Source organism: Oryx dammah, unplaced genomic scaffold (genome assembly GCF_014754425.2).
Source record: "Oryx dammah isolate SB20612 unplaced genomic scaffold, SCBI_Odam_1.1 HiC_scaffold_27, whole genome shotgun sequence".
NCBI lineage: Eukaryota > Metazoa > Chordata > Mammalia > Artiodactyla > Bovidae > Oryx > Oryx dammah.
The window spans coordinates 13,765,458-13,778,798 of record NW_024070211.1 but is presented as its reverse complement, the minus strand read 5'-3'; the positions used below and the strand labels follow the sequence as shown (position 1 = coordinate 13,778,798).

At 48.5% G+C, this 13,341-nt stretch overlaps 1 pseudogene; it reads left to right on the top strand.

The window, feature by feature from the left end:
- The first annotated feature begins 3 nt into the window (after positions 1-3).
- On the top strand, positions 4-7,966 carry LOC120854755 (annotated as a pseudogene).
- The last annotated feature ends 5,375 nt before the right edge of the window (positions 7,967-13,341 follow it).

Sequence of the window (13,341 nt, the reverse complement as noted above, 5' to 3'; positions counted from 1 at the left end):
GGCATGTGGTGTGAAAAGGTCAACACCATCCGTGCCCTCCTGGAGCGACAGTGTGGTGGCTTTGTACCCAAATGTGAGCCTTTGTGGGAGGTCTTCTTCTTGGGATGCGGCTGGAAGGTGAGGGACAAGACAGAAAAGTGGGACATGCAGAGCTTCTGGGGACCCCCGACCCTTGCCGGAGGTAAGAGACTCTCCGAGGGTTGCAGGTCTGGAAGGTCTCTGGGTGCTTCCCTCACAGATATCAGAAGTCTGCCACAAATGCACATGGAGGCACTGTGTGGGTGGGTGTGTGTGTGTATGTGTGTACGTGTGTGTGCACAGGTGATTATGTGTGATATTTGTATATGTGAGTGAGTTCATGTCAATAAGGAGAGGACATGCTTGAATTAGAGAACATGGGAGAATCGTGTGTGGTGTGTGTATATGAGCTTCGCATGTAGGGGTGTGTGTGTGAGTGTATATGAGTGTGTGGACAGCAAGAGTGTGTTCCTGTCAGGGAAAAGGAGGAGGGAAAAGACCATCATTAGACCCAGGCCTCACATTCATGAGCCTCAAAAATACATCAAAAGACAGATGGATGGGTGGAGGGGTAAAGAGATGATGGATAGATGGATGGATGGATTCAGATGGACTGATGGGTGAATGGAAAGATAGATATGTGATAAAGCAAAGATTGGAAAATGTTCATTGTCGATTTCAGAAGGTGAGGATATCGGTGTTCAATGTACAATTGTTTCAATCTTTCTAGATGCTTGAAATTTTTCATAATAGAATGTTAGAAAACAATGTACACACCAAGAAGACTGGATGTCGAGTTCCAGGGACTCATGCACAAGATGGAAAGAAGAGGACTCTCCTCATACAGTTTGAAACTATCCCATCGCCAGACCACACAGCACTGTGAACTCTTCTTTTATAATTCTTGCAATTATCTTATGAATCTCTCAGTTGCATTGGATTTGTGAGTGTGTGTGCATATTAAAGATATTAATTTATTAAATAAAAATGTGTGTAGCCAACCTGTTTCAGCATATCTTCATTTTTAACTAACCAAGAGCCTCAAAAGTCAGGACTGGTTCGGGCCTCTCAGCCTGTGAGAGTCCCTGCTGTACGGTGTGTGCGTGTGGACTTATGTGTGCATGTGTATACAAGCACATGTAGGGGTGTGAGCACACATGAGCAGGTGAGGCTAACGCCCACAGGAGAGCCCACCCAGGAGCACAGCCTCCTCGAAACCCCCATGAAGCCAACACTGTGCCGGGAGAAGGGAAGGGCAACCACCAGCCCCAGGGCAGCCTTGGGGACCGAGAACTCTGTCATCTAAGGCTTGGAAACGCTCAGGCCAAGCGGCGTCCCCTGGCCAGTAGTGGAAGTGTGGGCGGCAGAAGCTGAGGCATTTCCCCAGGAGAGTGGGGCAAGGCTGGGTGTCCTTCAGCCCCAGGGCGCCTCCCTTCCTCCCCACACGCTTGTTGCCTCCTGTCTAACCGCCTTCCTCCTCTGCCCAGTGCCTGTAGGCTCAAACGGTCAGCAACTCCCATTGTACAGAAGGGGAAACAGGCCTGGAGGGAGCGAGCTGCCCAGGCCGCACAGCAAGGCAGCAGCAGAGTCAGAACTGAGCTCCGGCCTGTGTTCTGTTCTCTGCACCACTGCCGGCCACCTTCGAGCGTCCCACCTTCCGAAGGGGGCGGGGGGAGGGGCCGTCACTGTAGGTGAGGGTCCAGGCCCAGCAGACCCAGCATGGAAGGTCCTAGAATGCCCCTCTGCCTGTGTGGATCACATACAAGATCCAGGAGGCCACGTGGGTACCAGAGACAGCCTGGCTGGGAAGCTGGACCTGCGTTTTAATCCCAGCTCTGCCATAGATCCTGTCTGAATGGTCTTGGACAGCTCCCTGCCCATCCCAGGGCCTCAGTTTCTCCACCTGTAAACGGATCTAGGTCAACTACAGCAGTGGCTTTCACTTGTTTGGAAGCAGAAACTCAAGCAGCAACGAGAGTTGCTGCCCCAGTCAATAATATGCAGGGATGGCAAATAGGTATCCAGGCAATGGACCCCTTCATTTCCCATCCACCAAAGAGCTAAAGGAAGTCCCACCCAATCGCAGAACCAGGGGTTAAGAGATCAGGCTCCAGCATAGAACAAGGCTGGGCCACTTACCAGCTGTGCATGGCTCTCCAAGCCTCAGCTTGCTCCTCTGTGAAAGAGGGTTAACAGTATCAACTTCCTAGGGCTGTGTGAGGTTAAATGAAGTAAGTCATGGCCAGTGCTTGACCCGTGATGAACAGATTAAAACTTCAGGCAGGAACTTCCCCGGTGGTCCAGCAGTTAAGAATCCGCCTTCCAAGGCAGGGAATGTGGGTTCAATCCCTGGTTGGGGAAATAAGATCCCATATGCCATGGGGCAACTAAGCCCACGCATTCTAAATCCTGCACACCACAACTAAAGAAGCCCCTGCGTGTCACAATGAAGAGCCTGTGTGCTGCCATGAAGACCTAGTGCAGCCAAAATTACACATACACACACACAAACCTCAGGCAACAGTGGCTGTTACTACTAGTCACACCAGATGAGAACCATGCATAAGCCAGCTGGCTTTACCGTTAGTTGTATCTGTTGTTCTGGCCCCAAAGCCAGCGCATTTTGGCAGCTGCTACCCTAGATTCCTCAGCCTGCCCGTCTCTGCAGCTGCTCCGGAACAGCTGGGCATGCAGAAGCTGCTTTGAGGCCAGGCCTGGCCCTGGGGAGGGGAAGCGGAGGGTGCCCTGTAATCAGGATGGGCCATGGAGCAGGGTTTGGTTCATCTGGACGACCAAGCTCCTGTAGGCCATCATTAGATCCCCCGCCTTGCCCCAGGCCCTGAACCGGCTCCCGAAACCCCAGAGAGAAGGCAACAGGTATTTAGTCAAAGCCTTTCATTCTCAGGGCCACCCCCCAGCTGCCTAGTGACACAGGCAAGAGGGAAAGTCTGCCTGAAGCCAGGGGCCTCACCCACCAGGCAGCCATCAGCTCCGGCAAGGACAGGCGCTTGGAACTGGGAATCCTGCGATGCTGGAGCTAAAGGAAACTCAGAACCACCTAACGTATAGAAATACATACAGTGGAATATTATTCAGTCTCTAAAAGGAAGGAAATTCTGACACATGCCACAACATGGATGAATCTTGACGACATCGTGCTAAATGAAATAGGCACAAAGGACAAATAGTATATGATTCCACTTATATGAGGTCCCTAGAGTAGTCAAAGTCATAAAGACATAAAATGAAAAGAGAGCTTCCAGGGGCTGGGAGAGAGTGCAATGAAGAGTTATTTAAAACAAACAAAAAAACACTTCTAGTGTCTGCTCTTATTTAACAAGTGGGATAACCAAGGCTGAGATGTAGAAGGAACTTATACACGTGCACACAATGGGTGAGTGTTGAGAGATGCCTCCTGACTTTCTGCTCCTTCCCAGGCAAGCCCCACTCTCACCCCCACCCCCACCCCCAGCTGCCCATTCCACCTCCTAAACCTGACTCCAGCTTCCAGCTGGCTCTTTGGCACCCCTTCCAGTGCAATTTCTTCCATTTTTTTTTAAAAAAAATAACTTTCTCCTTTACTCCAGGATTTTTCCTCCCAGTTATAAAATATTCCTGTCCCACAGGAAAGAGGGACCTCATCTGTTTGTTTCACCCCAGGATCCCATCTCCCAGATTTGTGTCAGGCAGGGCATGACCCAGGCTGAATACATGAATTTTAGAACATTGGGAAAATACAGGGATACTTTTTTAAAAAAATAAATCACCTGTGGTCTCCCACCTTCAACATGCTTTAATGTATCTTATACTTTGTTTAAATTTATCTTATTGAAGTACAGTTGATTTACAATGTCATGTTAATTTCTGCTGCACAGCAAAGTGATTCAGTTATACATATATATACACATTATTTTTCACGTTCTTTTCCACTATGGTTTATCACAGGATATTGAATATAGTTCTCGATACTATCCAGGCTTCCCAGGTGAGCTAGTGGTAAAAAACCTTGCCTGTCAGTTCATGAGACTTAAGACATATGAGTTCGATCCCTGAGTGGGGAAGATCTCCTGGAGGAGGGTATGGCAACCCACTCCAATATTCTTGCCTGGAGAATCCCATGGACAGAGGAGCTATACTATACAGGAGGATCTTGTTTCTTATCCATTCTGCATATACTAGGTTGCATCTGCTAATCCCGAACTCCCAAAGCATTCCTCTCCCATCCCCTTCCTCCTTGGCAACAAGTCTGTTCTGTGTGTCTGTGAGTCTATTTCTGTTTCATAGGTAAGCTCATTTGTGTCACATTTTAGAGTCCACAGATGAGTGATGTTGTATATTTGTCTTTCTCTTTCTGACTTACTTTGCTTACTATTATAACCTCTAGCTGAATCCATGTTGCTGCAAATGACATAATTTCATCCTTTTTATGGCTGGGTAGGAGAAGGTGATGGCATTCTAGTTGAGCTATTTCAAATCCTGAAAGATGATGCTGTGAAAGTGCTGCACTTAATATGCCAGCAAATTTGGAAAACTCGGCAGTGGCCACAGGACTGGAAAAGGTCAGTTTTCATTCCAATCCCAAAGAAAGGCAATGCCAAAGAATGCTCAAACTACCGCACAAGTGCACTCATCTCACACGCTAGTAAAATAATGCTCAAAATTCTCCAAGCCAGGCTTCAGCAATACGTGAACCATGAACTTCCTGATGTTCAAGCTGGTTTTAGAAAAGGCAGAAGAACCAGAGATCAAATTGCCAACATCCGCTGGATCATGGAAAAAGCAAGAGAGTTCCAGAAAAACATCTATTTCTGCTTTATTGACTATGCCAAAGCCTTTGACTGTGTGGATCACAATAAACTGTGGAAAATTCTGAGAGAGATGGGAATGCCAGACCACCCGACCTGCCTCTTGAGAAATCTGTATGCAGGTCAGGAAGGAACAGTTAGAACTGGACATGGAACAACAGACTGGTTCCAAATAGGAAAAGGAGTATGTCAAGGCTGTATATTGTCACCCTGCTTATTTAACTTATATGCAGAGTACATCATGAGAAACGCTGGGCTGGAAGAAACACAAGCTGGAATCAAGATTGCTGGGAGAAATATCAATAACCTCAGACAAGCAGATGACATCACCCTTATGGTGGTGCTAAAAAGCCTCTTGATGAAAGTGAAAGAGGAGAGTGAAAAAGTTGGCTTAAAGCTCAACATTCAGAAAACAAAGATCATGGCATCCGGTCCCATCACTTCATGGGAAATAGATGGGGAAACAGTGGAAACAGTGACAGACTTTATTCTTCTGGGCTCCAAAATCACTGCAGATGGTGACTGCAGCCATGAAATTAAAAGACGCTTACTCCTTGGAAGAAAAGTTATGATCAACCTAGACAGCATATTCAAGAGCAGAGACATTACTTTGCCAACTAAGGTCCGTCTAGTCAAGGCTATGGTTTTTCCAGTAGTCACGTATGGATGTGAGAGTTGGACTGTGAAGAAGGCTGAGTGCCGAAGAATTGATGCTTTTGAACTGTGGTGTTAGAGAAGACTCTTGAGAGTCCCTTGGACTGCAAGGAAATCCAACCAGTCCATTCTGAAGGAGATCAGTCCTGGGATTTCTTTGGAAGGAATGATGCTAAAGCTGAAACTCCAGCACTTTGGCCACCTCATGTGAAGAGTTGACTTATTGGAAAAGACCCTGATGCTGGGAGGGATTGGGGGCAGGAGGAAAAGGGAACGACAGAGGATGAGATGGCTGGATGGCATCACTGACTCAATGGACGTGATTCTGAGTGAACTCCGGGAGTTGGTGATGGACAGGAAAGCCTGGCATGCTGCAATTCATGGGGTCGCAAAGAGTTGGACATGACTGAGCGACTGAACTGAACTGAACTGAACTGAGGAGAAGGCAATGGCACCCCACTCCAGTACTCTTGCCTGGAGGATCCCTTGGTCGGAGGAGCCTGGTGGGCTGCAGTCCATGGGGTCACTAAGAGTCAGACACGACTGAGCGACTTCACTTTCACTTTTCACTTTCATGCATTGGAGAAGGAAATGGCAAGCCACTCCAGTGTTCTAGCCTGGAGAATCCCAGGGATGGGGGAGCCTGGTGGGCTGCCATCTATGGGGTCGCACAGAGTCGGACACGACTGAAGCAACTCAGCAGCAGCAGCAGCAGTGTTCTATTGTATATATGTGCCATCTCTTCTTTATCCATTCATCTGTGGATGGGCATTGAAGTTGTTTCCATGTCTTGGCTATTGTGAATAGTGCCGCATTGAACATAAGGGTGCATGTGTCTGAAAGTAATATATCTTATTCTAAGCGCTGCTGCTGCTGCTAAGTCGCTTCAGTCGTGTCCGACTCTGTGCAACCCCATAGACGGCAGCCCACCAGGCTCCGCTGTCCCTGGGATTCTCCATGCAAGAGTGCTGGAGTGGGTTGCCATTGCCTTCTCCATTCTAAGCGCTAGTAACACTTAAACACAATTTTTAAAAAAGATCAGCACTCACTACATGAATAGTTTTGTGTCCTGACTTTTTCATGTACCATTTCACCATGAGCATTTTCCTGGTCATTAAGATGTTTTCTTGGGGAGGGACCACGGGGGGTCTGGCGGAGCTGAATTTCTGGCAGTCCTCCAGTTGGACTACGTTGGAAATATGGAGTAGCTGAAGGAAACTTTACCCAGCCTTGTGCCCCTGGCGGCCTGGGAGTGGAATCTTCCCCTTAATGTGTCCACCTGTATGGAGCATCCATTGGAGGCTGTGAGGTACTGGTCAGACCGGGTATTCCTGCTCCAGTTTCCAGCTTGAGTTTCCAGCTTGAGCAGCCAGTTGCTGGGCTGGCTCCCTCTGGCCATTTATGGACACTTGTGCTGCCCCCAAGGAAGATTTCTACTCCACTGGAGTCCAGACAGAGGCCAGAGTGGCTGACCTCACTTGATACCATCAGAGCCAGAGGTATCCTAGTGGCTTCCAGCTCAGGTGCTGTTGAATTGTGGGCACTGGATGAGAATGAGGTACTCACAGGCAGCAAGTTCTACAAGCATGAGCAGATGGCGTCGTGTCTACAGGGTCCTGGGCTGTGGCACACAAGCTGTCAGAGGGAACAAAGGCTTCTGCAACAAGATCCGGGACCTTGCTCAGCAGATGGCTCTGAGTCCAGACCGAGTTCCCTCTGGGCAGGTCACCTGTATTGCTGCCTCTCTCCACCAGGACTCCATGTTTTTTTAAACTATTTTTCATTTATTGGTAATTCACATCATTCTGAATAGCATTTGAAGCCTTGTTTCAAGCAGTGTTAGAAGCCAACCCAGTAATAGTTGAGATTTATGATGTGCTCACTGTGGCTTAAGCCAAAGATCAGTTTTGAGCTATCACAAAAAGAAAGCTCAATGTATTCATGATACTTGGTAACTTTTGTATTTCCCGTTACTCTAGCGAGGGACTCCGTGTTTCTTTCTTGCAGCCAGGGCAGCAGACTTTTACTGCGGGATCCCCCCATCCCAAGCCAACAGCACAGACCGGCTGCGGTGCCTCTGCCTACCTTCCTGCCTCCCTGGCTTGGCATCCTCAGCAGAGGGAAGTCTTTGTCTCTGATGATGAGAAGCGACTGTTTCCCTTGTGGACACCAGGAGTGCAAGCCGTGTCCCCGTGTCCCCAGCACCGCTGCACACTCCCAGGGCGCCACTGGGCTGGTGTTCTCCCCACACAGGGCCCCCTTCCTAGCCTCTGTCAGTGAAGCCTGCTCAGCCAGGCCTTTGCAAGGTGTTTAGAAGCTGAGCCCACAGAGACTTCATGAGGGATGCTACTTGGTCCCTGCTCAGTCACCCCTTTCTTACTGCAGGGGGCTGGGACCCTCAGGTCACCCACTGCACCCTGCCCACAGAACCTCTCCTAAGAGTGTTGCCAGGTAAACTGGATTTTAGACAGAAAGCAAATCTCCCATGAGTATCCACTCCCTTTGCCCCTGTCCTCTCAGCTTGTGAGACAACACAAGAGCCTTACATAGTATGTGGTTTTTGTTTTTGTTTTACGGTTTATTCATTTGTGGCTGTGCTGGGTCTTCATTGCTGTGTGCGGGCCTTCTCCAGTTGCTGTGAGCTGCACACTGGTTTCAGTGCACAGGCTTCTCATTGCAATGATTTCTTTTGTTGCAGAGCAGAGGCTCTTGGCACACAAGCTCCAGTAGCTGTGGCACGTGGCTCAGTAGTTGTGGCTCCCAGGCTCTAGAGCACAGGCTCAGTAGTTGTGGTTCATGGGCTTAGTTACCCTGCCACATGTGGGATCTTCCTGGACCAGGGATTGAACCTGTGTCCCCTGCACTGGCAGGCAGATTCTTTACCACTGAGACACCAGGGAAGCCCTGTACAGTACGCTCATATGCCAGATCTGTGCAGTTAATAGGCATCATCTCTCAGACTGGGGGAAGGCTGGATTCTGGGGTCCTATAGGCAATGGCACCCCACTCCAGTACTCTTGCCTGGAAAATTCCAAGGATGGAGGAGCCTGGTAGGCTGCAGTCCATGGGGTTTCGAAGAGTCGGACACGGCTGAGCGACTTCCCTTTCACTTTTCACTTTCATGCATTGGAGAAGGAAATGGCAACCCACTCCAGTGTTCTTGCCTGGAGAATCCCAGGGACGGGGGAGCCTGGTCGGCTGTCGTCTATGGAGTCGCAGAGTCGGACACGACTGACACAACTTAACAGCGGCAGCAGCATAGTCATGGAAGAAAAACATCCTTGAACATGGATATGTATGTGTGTGGGTATATACATAGGTTTTTTTTTTTTTTTTTTTGAGGGGAAATAAAAAACCCATCCTGCATCTCTCCCAGGCCCAATTCCCATCCCCCAAAGTCAGCAAAAAGTGTTTTGTTTTGTTTTTTTAAATAAAAAGATATTTTTATTTAAGCCAGACTTTGTTTGTTTGTTCTGGCCACACTGTGCAGCATGTGCCCAGGAATCGAACCCATGCACCTTGTGTTGGAAGCACAGAATCTCAACCACTGGAGCACCAGGGAAGTCTCAACAGGTTTCTTTGCTTCACATGTAGCTATGCGTGAGGAACTGGCCGTGTCTGGATGAGGTATGAGATGCGGGCACCCCTGGGTTCTTGGAAGCAGCTCATAGACTTCTCATAGAGATAGGAGCAACTTTATTTTTTTTTATAGAGTCGAATTCGGCTCTATCACGGGCAGTGCTCACATTCAGCCCAGCTCACCTTGTGGAAGAGCCAGGACACTCACCACAGTTTTGCTCATCTCCCTGCTATTAAACTGAGCCAGAAGCCTAGTTTCTGGCTGAATAAGAAGTTTGGCTGGCACCTGTGTAATGTCCATCCCTTACTCCCATGGAGTTGTGTATACCCTCAAAAGAGATGAGTGTATTTCTGCCACAGATGCCATTGAGAAAAGTTTCAGGATGGAGAGCTTAAGGGCATTTCCGTTAAAAACTGACACAGACTTTGCTCAGGAATGTCTGCCACTGCCTGGCCCCTGACTCTCTTTGCCTCTGGGCCCTTGCCTCCAGATACAGGAAGCCTGGATACTATTTGGGGGAACTCTGAAGATTTTAAATGCAGCATCAGAGAGAATCGGAAGTTCTGGTCAGTGAAATAGAAAGTTGATGCATTGTTTGTTCGGTTTTGTTTTGTTTTTTTTCCAAAGAAAGGATGTTTTCTTAACAGCACTGAGAGTGGCTCTGTCAGTGGGTGTCCTTCACTCAGAAGTCACCTTCTCAGCAAGGCTCCTGGGACTCAATCACTTTACTTTCTTCATGACAGGTATTACTATCTGAAATTATCTTATCCCCTTATCTGTTCACTAGTGTCCTTTTAAAATGCATTTAATGTATCTATCTATCTATCTATTTGGTTGCACCTGGTCTTAGTTGCAGCATATGGGACCTAGTTCCCTGACCAGGGATCAAACCCAGGCCCCCTACATCGGGAGCTTGGAGTCTTAGCCACTGGACCACCAGGGAAGTCCCCTTCACTTGTGTCTTATTGGCCTGCTTATAAAACTAGCCATGAGGCAGTTTAAGCCCTAGGACAAGAGGAACCGCTGGCACCTAGCGCACAGCTTCCCTTACCAAACCTTCATGGACTGTGTGCCAGGCAGAGTCCTGGTTCCTCAGAGCACAGCAGTGAATAAAAAGACAAAAACCTTTACACGTCACTGGGGAATGAATGAATGAATGACGAATGAATTGGATGAATGAATGAATTTATCTCCTGTTGTTAGACATTTAGGTCAGTGCACCTTAAACTTTCCCCTGACTTACCTCTCAGGAAATTTCTTTAAATTCTTACATTTGATCACTCAAATAAATGTAAAGTTTGTATTCTGTGCAGAGTGACCAACTTGTCCTGTTTTGCTTGGGACTTTTCTGGTTTTCCCACTGAAAGTCTCATGTCCCAGGAAAACCTTTAGTTCTGGGAAAACTGGGACAGCTGGTCACCCTAATTCTTCACCCTTTTATATTCATGATTTAAAAAAAAAAAAAAACAGCTTTATTGAAATATATTCCACATACCGTAAAATCCACGTGTTTTAAAGTGACAAACAATGGGTTTTAGTACAATCACAAGGTTGTACAATCACCACCACTATCTAACCCCAGAAAATTTTCAGCACCCCAAAAAGAAATCTTGTACCCAAGAGTCCTTCCACTTCCCTGCTGCTTTTGGCCATTTGTGGACAACACCTCCTCCTGGATAATGCCCAGGCTCACCTGCCCACTGCATGGAATCACTGATGCATTCAGGGATGGAATCTGTGAATTCCATCACAGTCTGATGGAATCACTAGTTCTTGGGGTCACCTTCCTGGGCACACAACCTCTGAAGAAGAACCCCCTGGTTAGGAAGGGCTTCTCAATTGGTTTAATGCTATGCTGTCGACACTTTGAAATTCTGAATGAGTTTTTTAACAAAGAGTCTCACATGTTAATTTTGCACCGGGACCTGTCCATTATGTAGTCTGTCTTGCTTGTTTACCTTCTGCCTCTCACACAGGTTAATATACTCCTTGACCTCATAATCTGTCCTACCCTCTCTGTGCCCTAGTGCCTGGTGGAAGCTGAATGAATGACTATTCAAAATGCATGAATAAAATCAATGAATCACGGGAAGAAAGGAAGGAAGGGGAAAGAAAAAGAAGAAGAGAGAAAGAATGAAAGGAAGGAAGGAATGAACGAAGAAAGAAATTCACCTATTATAATCCTTGAGGAATAAGGTAGGAGGAATTTTCAGTGTAAACAGAAGTCGAAAGAACATTCCAAATGAGGGGACAGCGTGGGCAAAGGCAGCCATGGGTGAAAATTTCCAGAGGGCAAGAAGGACCAGGAGGCCCTGGGAAATGTGGTTGCACTGGTCTCAGCTGAACCCCAGGATTCCGGGGGGAAGAGAGGGAGGCAATGGCTGCTCTCTGAAAGACACTCTTTCCTTGACTGGGGGCAGGGAGAAAGCCCTGGAATCCAGAAGAGGGGTGCTAAATAGTGCCTCCAGAGGGGCCTCTCCTGTCATGGGTGGTTGGAGAGGTCAGGCCAGGAAGTCGAGGGGAGCAGGTGAGGACAGCGTGGCTCAAATCTAGGCCATCAGGGCTCAGTGATCTTAATGACTCCAATTGAAATGACTTTGCCACCGCCGGGACAGACGTCAGGGCTTTGACTCAGGGCTCTGCACCTCCTGCCTGGTGCCCTAGCAGCAACAAGGCTTCTCAGGGCCCCAGGCCCCCCACTCCAGCCCACGCTTGGCAGCTAGATAGTCCTCAGGGTCCCAGGACTAGTGAGAGGTTAGAAGAAGCCTTGGCCGGGGGAGGGGGGGGTCCCAGCTGCCTGCAAGGACAGGAGATAATGACCTCTTGGGGTTTATAGGCATAGCACTTGGCCCTGCCAAGTTCAAGAGAAGAGGCCAGATGGCTGCAATCCGCCTCCACCCCATGGAGTTTAGTATTGCCAATCTGGGTCCGTCTACTCCTCCCCTCACCTCCTGACCTCCCAGCCACAGTGACTTTCTTTCTGGCCCTTGATGAGTCAAGTTCATTCTCTCCTCAGAGCCTTTGCACTTGCTATTCTCTCTGCCTGGAATGTTCATCCCCCAGATCCAGGCTTGCTTGCTTGTTACCCTTAGTGGGGTCTTGCCTCAAACTCCACCTCCTCACTTGGGAATGCTGGAAGGGTCCACTCCAGCTGGACCCATGGCCAGCCCTACTCCACTCCATGACCTTGTTTAATTTTCAGACTGCCAGGCTCAGAATCCTACCCTCTATTATCTACTAGCTGGGGCAAGTTCTGAACCTCTCTACTTCTTTCTCCTTACCTATAAAATGGGGATAATAGTAACACTTATGTCATTATGTTGTTGGGAGGAGTGAGATGGCACAGACACACAGCAGGATTCCATAAATGGTAGCCCTTTTGACCATCACCGTCTGCCCACCCCAACTCCCCCTGAGAGGAGAGCCTGTGTCTGGCTTGCTCATACCTGCAACCCCAGGGCCCAGAACCATGCTTTGTACAGAAAAGCCATTTCAGCAATAGGTTTTGATGTAACTGATCTCTTTGTTTCTGAATATTCTTCCCTTTTCCTATTCTCCCCACTCCCCATGCAAGAGAAGCTGTTAAGCGGACTGAAGACCTCCCAAGGCTAGAACGAGAGGAAGGATGGACAGAGTGATGATAGCAGAGATATCATGGGTGCTGAGAGGTCCCTGCAAGAGCCCAAAGGAGGACCTGCCAGAAGGACCCCCAGACCACAGTGTGGCCCAACTCAGCAGAACGATTCTTGTGCCCTCCACGGAAGAAGTGGAGAGGGATGTTGGCCCCCAAAGGCACCAAGGCAACCCATGCAGACTCATGGCTGGGAGACCCAGGGGCCTACCCAAGCCTTAGCTCTATTGTACACTCCTCTCCCCAGAACCAACTCAGACACAACCCTGGGCCAACGAAAGAGAAAGTTCTACTTCTAACCCCCTTGAGTCCTGGCCTGGCAACCATACCTGGCCCTCAGCTAGGAAGTTGCGTCATTGTGGCTCACTGACCTCTCTGCATCTCAGTCTGTTATCTGTAAGGGGGAGGCACTTTCTCCCAGATGCTATTCAGTTTTCAGGCTTGATAAAAAGCATGGAAGAACTTTATGTGCTATCTCATCTAAGCCTCTCAAAACCCCTGAGAGATAAGGAAACTGAGGCCCAAAAAGACTTGCAACAAAACAAACCTGGTCTGGGGTTGAGTGGCTGGTCTGACTGGAATCCACCTCACCTCATCCCAGGCCCACCCTGGGTGAGCAGAGAGTGACAATGTTTTCTAAACCACAAAGACCT